Genomic DNA, 13,256 nt, shown 5'->3' with positions numbered 1-13,256 from the left:
GGAACTCGAGCTCAATAGGACAAGTGACCTTGAAAGTTGAATCGGATCGGCCTAGTTGATTAGTTAGTATCTAGAAAAGTGGTTCAGAGACTACATCCTGACGGAAAGTGATTGTTTAATTAGTTTCGTTCGCTGATCTAGCCAACATAGTTGATGTCTAAGAAAAGTAATGGGGAAACCCCCACCAATCTTATATTTATTTGACCAGTTGGTTGGTTAGGTTCACACTTAGAGTGCTTGAAGGTATACTTGAAACAGTTAGGAGCTATCTAGATTTAGGATAACTTCAGGATAGAGAGTCCACTTTATGCTAACTTGATTGCAATTAATATCTAACCATAACTAATTCTTCTCATCTATCGTCTTTAGGTCTGGAACTCTCTTAGGATTCTTATCTTTAGAACTTCTCTCTTTTTTTCTTTTTTCTTCTTCTTCCTGTCTCTTTCTTTCTTTTAAAAGAAAATATGAAACCCACACATTAGGGCTTGCACTGGTACATACACGGTAGGAGATCTCTTTTTTCTGACCTAGTTGAACTTAATCCTGAAATTGAACGGCTGATCTACATTAAATCTGATAATCACATGACTAAAAATCCTGAAAAATCATCCAGACAAATGAAGAAATACTTTATTTCTTCCACCTATAACCCATCGACTTGTATCCACTTACCTGATATTTCTGTAAGCCATTATGATATCAAGTTGACCACAATCCAGATGCTCCCATCTTTCTATGGGAACATCAATGAAGATCCTTATAAGTATCTAGATGAGTTCTTAAAAATTTGTTCCATGGTGAAGATCCAAAATTTTACTGATGATGCATTTAGATTGATCTTATTTTTTTTTTCACTAAAGAACAAAGCCAAGCACTGGCTTGGCATAATAAGAAGATCAATCTAAACTTGGGTTGAAATGCAACATGAGTTTCTTAAGAAATTCTATCTCGTAGGTCGAACCAACACCATGAGGTGAGCCATCACTGGATTTACTCAGCTTCTAGGAGAACAAATTCATGAGTCATGAGAGAGACTTAAGGAACTTCTTACAAAATACCCATGCCATGGTCTATCTAAGTGGCAAATTGTTCTAGCTTTCTATGAGGGTTTAGGAGACTAATATAAACAGATGGTGGATGCATCTTGTGGAGGTGCATTCATGTACAAGAGTGAGGATGAAGCCTATTCCTTGTTGAAAATCTTGAGTGAAATCTCGATCAATCATGTTTCATTATCTTCCTATAAAAGGTCCATTCCTTACCAAAAGTAGATAATCTATGAGATTAAATATTTAGACTCTAGTTCTAAGGCTAACTTGAATCTAATAGCTCAGAAATTAAATAAAATCGATCTTCTTGCCTAGAAGTTAGATCAAGTCCTAGCCCTAAGTCAATAATCTCCTGCATAATACACATTACCTTTTAATTATCAAAAAATTTATTCTATCTGTGTTAGTCTAGCATATCATATGAGTGAATATTCCATGACTGCACAGTTTTTATCTTTCATCTAAGAACAAGTCCAACCTGCACAATGCTACTCTAAGCCAGTTAATAATCCATTCTCGAATACATAAAATCCAGATTGGAGGAACCACTTTAATATTTTTTAGAAATTCCAATAGATTCAGGCTCAGACCCAAATTTCTCCTATGTAAAACTTTTAAAATAGGCCCCAATACTAAAACTATGCCTATAATAGAGATCAGTTTAATTAGTTTATCCAACTACCATATCACAATCAGCCATCATACCTATCTCAACAGATCAATCTAGCTGATGATAGGTTTAATCAACTTCAACAATTGATTATGACCCAACAGTAATCCATCACCAAGCTAGAAGTACAAATTGGATAGTTAGCTGAGTCCACCATAAGAAAAGAATCAGATCAATTATCGAGCCAATAGATAGTAAATTTCATGAACAACGCACCCAATGTCCACCAACCACTTGGACCTAGTCATCCATCTAATGTCCTACCTAAGAATCTCCAATTTGAGAATGCCAAAGCAATTTCTGAGCTTAGTAGTGTAGGATTCTTAAGGACCCATATCAAGACCAAATGAGAGAGGTTAGTACTGATGCTAGCCAAAATTTAAACTTAGAAGAAGAGGTTAATACTGAAATTAATCACATAGAAGAATCTGAGTCTGAAACTGATACTAATACTGGTTCCAATTTGAGTGAGAGAGATAAAGAGAAGAAGAGAGCAGATGAGTTATCTGAGATATATAAATCTAGAGTATCGTTCTCTTCAGTCCTAGCTAGAAGCTGGCTCTTCACGTAAAAAGCAAGGAGTATGCAATGAGGAACTAATAGAATTATTTAATCAAGTTCATATTAATCTATCCCTCCTTGATGTGATTCAGCACGTTCCAGCTTACGCTAAATTTTTTAAAGAATTTTGCATCCAAAAGTGTGAGTCACGAACCATAAAGAGAATTGTGTAGTCTGAAGATGTAAGTACAGTCCTGTTGAACCCATTGCCTCAAAAAAATGAAAGACTTTGGTGCTCCTTTGATTTTATGTGTTATCGAAGGCATCATCTTTGATCGAGCCTTATTAGATTTAGGAGCTAGTGTGAACCTACTTCTAACCTCGATATATGAAAAATTGATCACACCTGAGTACACATATTTGGAATCAAGTGACATCCTTCCGATACCCATTGCATTGGACTCAACTCTTAATTTAAAAACTCAATTTATGAGTATTTTAAAAAAATAAATAGGAGAAATTCTCAAAAAATAAGGATCTGTGAATGGGTTCATAAATTATCTTCTTAAAATTAGAAAAATAAAACTGACTAAGAATAGGGCTGTAAACTATTTTCTGGAGATTGACAATAAAATACTAAAATTTATCAATAAAGAGATCATACGCCATCTTCTTGAGATTAATAATCCAAAATCATTGAAATTTGTCAATCCAATATTCGACATGGGATAGGCAGAATCATGAAGTCTGGCTGAAGACTTTAAACTTAGCACTTGTTAGGAGGCAACCCAGCTTTTATATTTGAATCTCTTTTTTATTTTTAGCTTACCTTTTTTTTAAATTTAGGACTAAGTTGAAAGGAGAACCAATTTTGAAGGGACTTCAAGTGAAATCATAAAGATCAAGCTGAATCAAGTATACATCTGGGATAGGTGACATCTCTCTTTTTCTTCCTCTTTGTCTGTCATACTTTATTTTTCTACTTCATTGAGGATAATGTCAATTAAGTTGGGAGAGAAAATAATAAAAAAAATTTAATAAGTTCTCGAATAAGTTAGTATTTCGTATTTAAGCATCCGATTATGCTCAAAAATTAAGTTGAACCAAGTATTTTTTTTTTAAAAATTGATGCATAGGCTAGAGAGTTTGTGAGATATCGAGGGATTAAGTACTAAGAAAATCTAATAAAGAGTTAAGTCTAGAGCATAAATATTTTTTCTGTGAGCACTTCTTATTCTTCCTACCAATATCAAAGAAGAGTTTATTTTCTATGAATTTGTATAGAGCAACTATACGTTTTTTCATAAAATAAACTATTTTATAGAATAAAAGAAAAGAAAAAAAATTTCAAGAACTTCATGCTGAGTAATTGGGCCTCTTTGCCTAAGCAAACATTGAGTTTTACATCAAAAGGTATGAAGGGCAAAGAAACTCTGTTGTAAAGTTCGTCTTAACTTGCAGCCTATTTGATTTGAGCTAGTAAGTCTGAAGAATATTTTATACTTAGTACCCTAAAGTCATTTAGTTCGAAAGTTATTGACTAAAAACTCACTCATAGATCAGACATAAAGCTTAAGGAGTTAAGATACTCAATAGCAGTACAATGTTAAAAAATATATAAAAAAATTAATAAATGAAGGATGAAAGTAATAATACATATGTCCATATGAAAGTTAGATGATTTAGAGATAAAGGTAAGAGGTAATTTAGGAAAAAATTTAAAAAAAATTTAGTGTTCTTAGCTTAACTCTTACATTGATTAGTACTAATATCCTAATGACATAACTAACTTACACTCTATTGAATATCAATGGTCTTTTTGAAAATCGCCTGATGAAATTTGAAACTCTAAGCTAAACGGTACTTAGCCTTAAATCCTTTCTTCACTCGAGGACGAGCAAAGTTCAAATTAGGAGATGTGATCAATATACTAATATGAAATAAAAAAATTAAAATTTTTATTATTTAATCTTTATTATTTAGTATTTGATACTTTTTATATTCTTTTTTTAGAAATAATTAATTATGAAGACTTAATCAAAAATCAACCAGTAATGGCCTCTCAACACGTGCAGATGAAGCTTGACTTCAAATTCAAGCCTATTACATACATGACATGCAAAAATATATGGATGCATGGCAGAGACTCAATAGTTAAAAAAAAAAAAAGCAAGGTAACCAGAGGGTTACCTTTTGGGGGACCCAACGGCTTGGAGAAGATTTGAACATGGCCTGGGCAATTCAAATAAAATTCAAATGCAACTGGGCATGCTGGTTTCACGTGCGAATGTGGGTTCGAGTTAGGCATTCACGCAAGAGCTGGCGCATGGAAGTGGACCTGAGGAGAGGTTCGATCTTCATAGCAGGCGGGTCCTTGGACGTGGGGAAGCAGGTTTTGAATGTGGCTTAAGTGCGTGGCCTGAGACACATGATGCAACACGAAAACAAAATGTGGCAAGGAGTCCTATTCCGTGAGAGACATAAAGATTGGATACGATCAGAAATCAGGGCGGTTAGGAAAGCTATAAAAAGGATCTCTGGCACACAAGAGAAAAATTATCCAAGAGAGAGGGGGCAGCATAGAGAGAGAAGACAGCATAGTTTAGGATTTTGGGTTGGCTTCTAAGAAAGAGATGCTCAGAAGAGAGCTTTGTTCCTGTACCATCACCATGCCTACACTATCTCGAGGATCAGATCCAAAGAGGAAGGAGAAGAAGAAGTTCAGCATGCGCTGAGGAGTTTAAAGGAAGAAAGAGAGTTCATTAACTATCTTTTCGACAAGGCTGCGCCAATCAAATCTAAATCTTTGTTACAGTTTTTTTTCACTTTATTTACTTGTTATTTTAAATTTTTTGTAATTGAATTTTGAAGTTAATTAATGCAAAAGTTATTTTCATGCACTTTAAATTTTTGTTCTTTATTTTTTATTGCAAGTAGAAGCTAAGATTTAGATAGTAAATCTTAGTACCAAGTTTTTTTTCATATATTTAATTTTTATTTTCTAATTTCAATTACTTTCTTAATTTTTTTATAAAATCAAAATTTTCAAATCAGTATTGTCTTCTCTGTGGAATCGATCCAACTCATTATTTTTTATATATTTTTAATATTTTTAAAAATTAAATTTAAATTGATAATCACAATGTCCTAACGACAATATCTTGAAATATCAGAGCATTAAGAAATAATTTTTATATTAATAAAATTACCTCTCATTAATTTTTTGACAAAACTATAATACTTCTTCACTTTTTATTCATATTATTTATATATATTATTAATCATATATTATTAAATTTTATTACTTATTATTTAATTTATTATATAATTTTTATAATTATAATTAAATAATTATAACTATCTTCTATTTTTCTACTTATATTTACTATTTTTTAATTAACTATTTGTATAATATCGGTTAACTATCTACATTAAATTATAAATTAATTAGTTATTTATATAATTAATATATATAAATAATTTATTAGTTATTAATTTATAAATTATTTATTAAATTAAATTAAAATTATATATTTATATTTTTTATATAATTATAAATTATAAAAGTTATAAGTTTATATATTGTTTACTTCTTTAGTATAAATAAGCATTATAAATTGATAACAATAATTTTTTTTATCAAAAGATAGTTTAGTAAAAATTATTATACAAATATTATCCATTCTTTTTTTCATTCATCCTATACCAAACAAAGGAGAAAAACAAAGGCCTTCTATATTTCACCAAATATATAAGAGGATGGATGGATCCATCCATCTTCTACTTTATCCATCCTTCCTTCTCTACCCATCCTTCATATCAAATAGAGGATAAGGAATTAAATTATGAACTTTTTTCTCCCATGGATTTTGTCTCTAGTGCATGCCCATCCATCCATCCTCTCCCTCCTCCATCCTTTCTTCTCCACCCATCTTTCATCCAATCCATCCTTCATACCAAATAAAGGGTAAATAATTAAATTATGAACTTTTTTCTTCCATGGGTTTTGTCTCCGGTGCATGTCCAATGAACCACCAAAGAAACTCTAAACATCAAAACCATATCTTTTAGAGCTTATAGTTGCATAACTTCACCTAGAAAATAAATACATATTGCAATAAATTTCATATCAATAGCAAATGAAACCCATAAACCCTAATAGATCAATCGATAACCTAGATCATAGAAAATGAAACCAAAAAAAGAAAAGCTATGAATTGAAGATGTAAATGTCGGGATTAATGTATTTGTATCATACCTAGGAGAAAATTAAAAAAAAGTAGATCATAGAATCGAGAGTGACACCTCCGACTGGGCATCTTCCAAGCAATGTAGTTTCAATATTCGAAGGCCGTGCTCTTTCACCTCATCCTCGAGTCCGCCTCATTGGAGCCAGGTTTCAAGAACTCCATCTGCAGCAGCTCCACTAGCACTCCAACCCAGGGTTCCTCGGCCACTGCTCCAGAGACCCAAGGGCGGTGCCTCCCTTTTATCGATGTTGGGAAACTCCACGCATCAGAGCCTCCAGTGGCTTCCAATGAAATGCACTTATGAAGAAGACCAACCATAGGTGGAATCCTTTGTATCTGTGCTCACATTTTGCCATCTCAAACCCCCACATCTTGAGTCACATTGAAGGAAATCAAAAGATGAAGACTAGAAGGTGCATCAAATCCACTAAATTTGCTACTAAAGGGAGAGATCAATTGTCGCCCACTGATCTTGAAACCCTAGAATGGGATGGAACTGACCAAGATTTTATTTCGAAAGGGGAGAGAGAGGAGAGAGAGATAGAGGGGGAAGAGAGAGAATCAAAAGCTAGGGCATTCTCAAAACCCTAGCTTCATGTAGCTCCAGCAGCTAGAAGAAGATGGCTCTAGGGATCAAGAGATGAAAGAGGAAGAGGGGTTTTGAGAGGCGAGCTGTAGTACTTCCTTTAGGGTGAATTCTCTCCTAGGACTTGTTTGATTCGTGAAAAAGATTTTTCTTCCAAGAAAGTTACTTCTTGAGAAATTATCTACTAAGAATAGGATTATGGTATGTTTGGTTGTTTTAAAAAAATGACTCATTGAAAAATGGCTTATATTTGGTTGAACACTATTTTTCTGAAAAAACTGTGTAGAATACCTATCATGCGCTGAATAAAAATAAGACTATATCAAATTGCTCCTAAATATTTATATAAATAATAATATTATATCAATATCAATATTAATATAATATTAATATATTATAATATAACATTAGATCACAATAATTTATTATATTAATATAATGCGAATATATATTAATATTATGTTGAGATTTTAATATAATAATTTATTAATATAGATATAAATATCATATTAAATATAATATTAATATACTAATATAAATATTATATCAATATTAATAAAAATATTATATTAGTATAAATATTAAAATAATATTAAAATATAATAAATATTATAATATTAATTTAAATATAATTATTATATTATATTTATATAAATATTAAGATAATATTAATATAATATTATATTAATATATGAGCAGAGAAAATGGAGATCTTGGCATATATCATTATTCAATATTTCATCCTATCCATCCATTAATATTTTATAAAATCTTAGTCGTAGATCTTAAAAAAATATTTTTTTTTAAAAAAAGTATCATCAATTCACATCCCGTCGGAAGTTTCAAAACCCATCTCTCCCATAGATTTTCACTTTCTATGAAACGTGGAAAGTATCTTCTCATAGGAAGAGATTTTTTCATTCTCTCTCTTCTTAAAATTTCAATTAAACAGGAGATCCTCTCTCTACTTTTCAGAAATTACCTCTTCTTCTCTCTATTTTTTGTGAACCAAACAAATCCTTAGTTATCAGTGAATCAGAAAATAATTAAAAAATGGATTGGATCCGGGAGGAAGAGACACATTGCACGGTGCTTGAGGATTGTTTACTAATCAGAAAAGGATTGTTTGCAATGAAGAAAGCACTCTGGTTGACCAGTCAATAAAATCTTGAACGGTTTTGAAATTTGAACAGGAATCACCATTGAACCTTTATTTTTGGCTAGTCAAGAATTATCACACTTCTGCAACAAATTAATTAAAGCAAACCAAATTAAAAACTAAATTGGCTTCTAATGATCAATATACATTCTTAGTTTTGCAACTTATAGCTTACTGCTAGCCAGTTTGAACCTTAGACCTCTCACCCTATGGAGGTGCCACCCACTCGACCCTATCAGCTCGGAAATTTATTACATCAAAAGGCGTACCACATACTTTCGAACTCATCTCTTGTCATGCTATCGTCTGGGGTCCTTATTTTGATATTGATGATTGCGGTGATCTTAGATCGTCACGTCAAAAACTTATTTCACGGACGAGGCCCGTCGCTGCTACGGATTTGCCGAGTATAACTTAAAACAGAGAAAACTGTTTGAATAATGTTGAGGGCAAGGAGAACAGCAGCTGCAATCACTGAAATGGTCATCCACGGATTGCTGAAATAGTCATGCATAAGTCTTGCCCGCCACCTATTCCACCTCGAGTCGCAGTAGGCATTCACTTCCTTGAACAATCCAGCCAGGTAATTCTTCTTGGTGTCAAACGTAACGCCTTTGGAAGACTAATGCAATGTCCCTGTCATTGACAAGCCGGCGGTCAATGATCCCCTTCTGGCTAAGCAGCGCCACATCTTTTTCAGTGTCGATGATGGCATCCATGAAAATAGAGTAGCAGGTTATCTGCATGCCGACATCCTTGCAGCATTGCTCCAAAGCGATGAGGTTTCGGATGATGAGGTTCGTGGAGTCATCGACCTGGATGGTTGGAATCTCTAGCAACCCCTTCCTTTTGTCAAATGAAATGTTTAGAAAGTTACCCATTTGGCGCACCTTGATGTCGATTCCAGCCTCCACAAGCTCTGTCACAGTGAGGACAACCAGTGATGGTTTTTGCGGGGATTGTGGACCAGAGGATGATCCAGTGTGCCTCTTCTTCCTCCATGGAATTCTCAAGATCCTCTCGTGGAGCAAGTGGAGAAGATGGTCCACCTTAAAATCTTGATTTGGTTCTTTTAATGATGAGACCTGCTGGGACTGTGGACTAGAGGATACTGTGTTGCTTTCCTTCTTCAATGTAATGCTGAACTTCTCTATGAGCGTGTGGAGTAGACGGGCCGCTCTTTTTGGTTCCATTGGTGATGATCCCATTAATGGTGATAAATTGAAGAATCGTAGCAAGACTTCATCCAATCTCCCTAGAATACACTCATGAAAGCGGAAGCCCGCTAGTTCTGGTATATTTAGGACACTAAGGAGATGATCGAAGATGAAATACGGAAGCTGGTTTCCGAGCGGGAGCAAATCTTGAAGGAGATAGACTTCAAGCCAAATACTCCTGTCCAACGGATCCTTGAGCTCCTGGACCATCGATTTACGGGGGATGAATAGTTGGATGACAAAGCAGCTGTCAAGCAGCAGCATCTCCGCAAACTCGCGGCTTTCCATATCGATCACTTCGGAGTAACAGCTTCGGGCCTCCACCTCCAATTCTTGCATCTGTTTTAGGTAACGATGGATGCCATCTTTCGGAGCTTTCAAAAGGAGGTCGTCTAGTATCTGCCACTAGATTTCCTCCATAGCCTGAAGGCTAGGTTTACCGTGATGGTAAGGACCGATGGAGACAAGCTTTGGCTCATAGCCATCCAGATTGCTTGATCGCATAATTGGGGGGACTCTGAAAATGCTTGGCTTAGCTGGGCGTTTGCGTTGCCGGGATGTTTCTATGTTACCTAAAACCTTTTTCTCCCATTCCGGATCTATGTTACCTAATACTTCTATCTCCCATTCCGTATCCATCTCCACGATTATATCTTGGCTGGCTTCTCTTGCTTCAGATCTGCATCGACTCATTCTTTTGTTTTCTGCTCTTGTGCTTGCACAGATCTCCTGGGTACGTGGCTTGCAACGAAGATTCCTGCTGTCGGATGCTTGAATCAGGCACCCGTTGGCTTCAATCTACGATACGCGAATAATGCACTAGCTAATGAGAATAAGGACCATTATATGACAGATTTACCTTATGTACTTGCAAACTACATGTCTGTTGAAAATTAATATTTTGTTTCGTGAACATGGACATAAATCAAAAATTATCATTATGTGGGCAGTGAGTTTTCCCTGCTTCTAGTATTAAATCGAAACTTTGCTAGTAATATTTTTGGGTATTAAATTTGGCATTGCTTATGTCTGGTCAGGTCGAGGTATTTTCTGAGAAATAAGGGTTGAAACAAGGTTGCAGACCAAGTGTTCCCAAAATGTGAAACATGTTGACATCAATCCCCCAACCCTAAGATCCAAAAAGGAACTATTAGATTGATATTCCACTCTTTCAAAGCTCTATGCTTAATTGTTCAATCCTTGATGGGGTCTACACACCCTTTGCTTAATAATAATGTTGTTGATGATGAAGATAGCAGTAGTAAAGCTTGGGTAGCTAATATGATTAGTAAATGAAAAGCAATGGATGTTTAACTCTCAAACAAGGGCACATCTAATTATATCATTGTTTGCAGGGCAAACATTATTTCTATACTGACATGGACATTCAGGTTCACTAAATATACTTTAGTTGGATGAATAGTGAAAATGTCTACTAATCTGATTATGTAACAACTGTTAGATGTAAAAATGGTTAGAAGATTGCCTGATTAGAGCTCCATGTCAGATGAAAACAACATTAAAAGGATGATAATCATGAAATGACACAATTCGTTAAGAGAAAAAAAAGGAGAAAAGAGGTCTTCCCAACTTCGACAGGTTTTTTTTTTTATCATTAAAAAAAAAAAAAAAAAAATTTTGACAGGGTTTTGGGATCCCTGGTTAGAGGCTTAGTCTCAATGCCTCAGTGGTTATCAGCAGAAGCAGGAATAACTCTTTCAACGAGATCAAATAAGCATACAAGCATTTAAATAAGGCAATACCTACGGAAAATCCCATCCCATCCATAGTTCAAGAAAGGCATAAGAAAAGCGGAAAATAATAAAGATGAGCTGCTGTGAAGGAATTCCGCTGATGTAGATGCCCACTCAAGGAATTTGCCATCACTTCGTGCGTCTTCAATCACACTCACAGCCCCCTTTTTTCATGACAGTCACATATTTCTTTAGATTCTCACCTTCGTGGTGTAATATCATTACCTGTGGATCGGGTTGCTGATGTTGCTTTGGCCAATATAAAGTTATCAAAATGTTGGCACGTAGAGCCAGATTAAGGTGCGACATCAGATGGACTTCGGTTTATGGGAGATGGGTTTTCTACCATCACAAGGTGTGCTCTGTCCAATAGTCTCGATCATGGGCTAAAGGTCTGCGACCAGTTCGAATGGGACTAGACACATGTTCAATGCTTGTATATTTCAACATATTCAATGCTTGCATATTGTGAGAAATGCACTGCTACACCTTCAAATGAGTATTCTTTTTGCTTGCTATTGCTGGTTATATGGCAAAGTGGGGAGAAAATATTCATTGCGACAGTGATACCACGTCAATAGTTGGGAATGAGTAAAATACACGAGAATAATATAGGTTATAATCTACAAAAATCGATGAAATACACAGCAATTGATGAAATATTAAGGTTTTCATTGGTTTGTTACAAATTTGATATGGTATCACCGTTGTAACAAATATTTTTTCCAAAGTAGGTTAGAGAGAGAGAAGCGTTATAAACAAATCTAGTCATCTAGCTTTCAATTAGTTCTAATATAAGATTGTACGGCACATGGAGGGGCAATAACAGAGTTGGGAGGTAGATACAAGATTTTCCTTGGTAGATGCTTTCCATCAATGGCCCAAACTGAGCAAACCACTCATAGAACATTATGAGCCACTTGGCTGTGCTCGGAGTGACACCACATAATGACTGCTTGCGCCATTTGCAGTAATCTAAAATAAATACGTTGGAGGATGGCAAGTCCGTGCAGAACAACTGCTAATAAAATGATCGCCCATGTGCAAATTTTTTAGGCCATTAGGCCGTCTTGATCGGTTGGAGCCCCATGGGTGGTGCCTCATACAGCTTAAGTTGTAGGTGCAATCTAGTCCGCTTGCAATTCAAATTATACAGTATATTGTATTGTTCACTAGGCTGCAACTTAGAACTATCATGTGGTAGGCCATCTTGTAGTCCAAATAGTTACAGATTACTTATAGCCACTCGCATAAGTATCTTGATTAAAATAGTTATATATATCTCTTCCTTTCTCCTCTCCTCTCCCACCCCACTCTCAAAGCTTTCTCAACCTTCACCTTCGGTGTTACTATCATCCCCTGCCACTTTCAGGAGACTCATACCCATCACCTTCACCTTAGATTTCATCATAGCAGGCCTCACCTACTCCTTCCCTTTCCTGACATCCTCCATCTTTCTTTCCCTCTCCTTATCATTATGTTCTCTTCATCATCACCATCAGTGTCACAACTAACCCCACCACCTCTAGGAGGCCCACGGTTGCCTCTTCTCTACCTCGGGTTTCACCATGGCAGGCCTCTTCCTCCTCTTTCCCTTCCCTTCTCCTCTCCTGTCTGTTTTGAGTCCCTCTCCTTGCCACCACCGTCAATGCTATGGCTATCCTCTACCACCACTAGAACGCCCATGACAGTCTCTTCCATCTTGAACTTTATATTAATTAGAAACTTTCTAGTTGCCTGCCTCTTCTACCTCTTCGCAACCAATATTTGTCTTGGAAGCCATCTTTTCCAAAATTTGCTCCTGTTCATAAACCATGTTCCATTGTTTGTCTTCAAACATCTCCTTGGCATCCTAAACATACAAAAGCTAGGGAACTTTCTCCTTTTCTGGGCCATACTTATGAGCTTGGATGAATTCTTACCAAAATTCTTAAAGGTCTCACCAACCACGTAAAGACTTCAAGGTGGCCCATCTTCTCCACTTGCTCCACTGGAGGATCTTGTGCATTCCATAGGAGAGTGAGAGCAACATAATGCCCGTTGGTCCACAGTCTCAGCAAAAATCATCAT

General features: G+C 35.4%; 1 pseudogene; it reads right to left on the bottom strand.

Annotated features, from left to right (window-relative positions):
- Positions 1-8,585: 8,585 nt before the first annotated feature.
- Positions 8,586-9,852, bottom strand: LOC105036516 (UPF0481 protein At3g47200-like; annotated as a pseudogene).
- Positions 9,853-13,256: the final 3,404 nt, after the last annotated feature.

This window comes from Elaeis guineensis, chromosome 6 (assembly GCF_000442705.2).
Source record: "Elaeis guineensis isolate ETL-2024a chromosome 6, EG11, whole genome shotgun sequence".
NCBI lineage: Eukaryota > Viridiplantae > Streptophyta > Magnoliopsida > Arecales > Arecaceae > Elaeis > Elaeis guineensis.
Note: the sequence above shows the minus strand (reverse complement) of the source record. Positions and strands in the feature narration are given on the sequence as shown.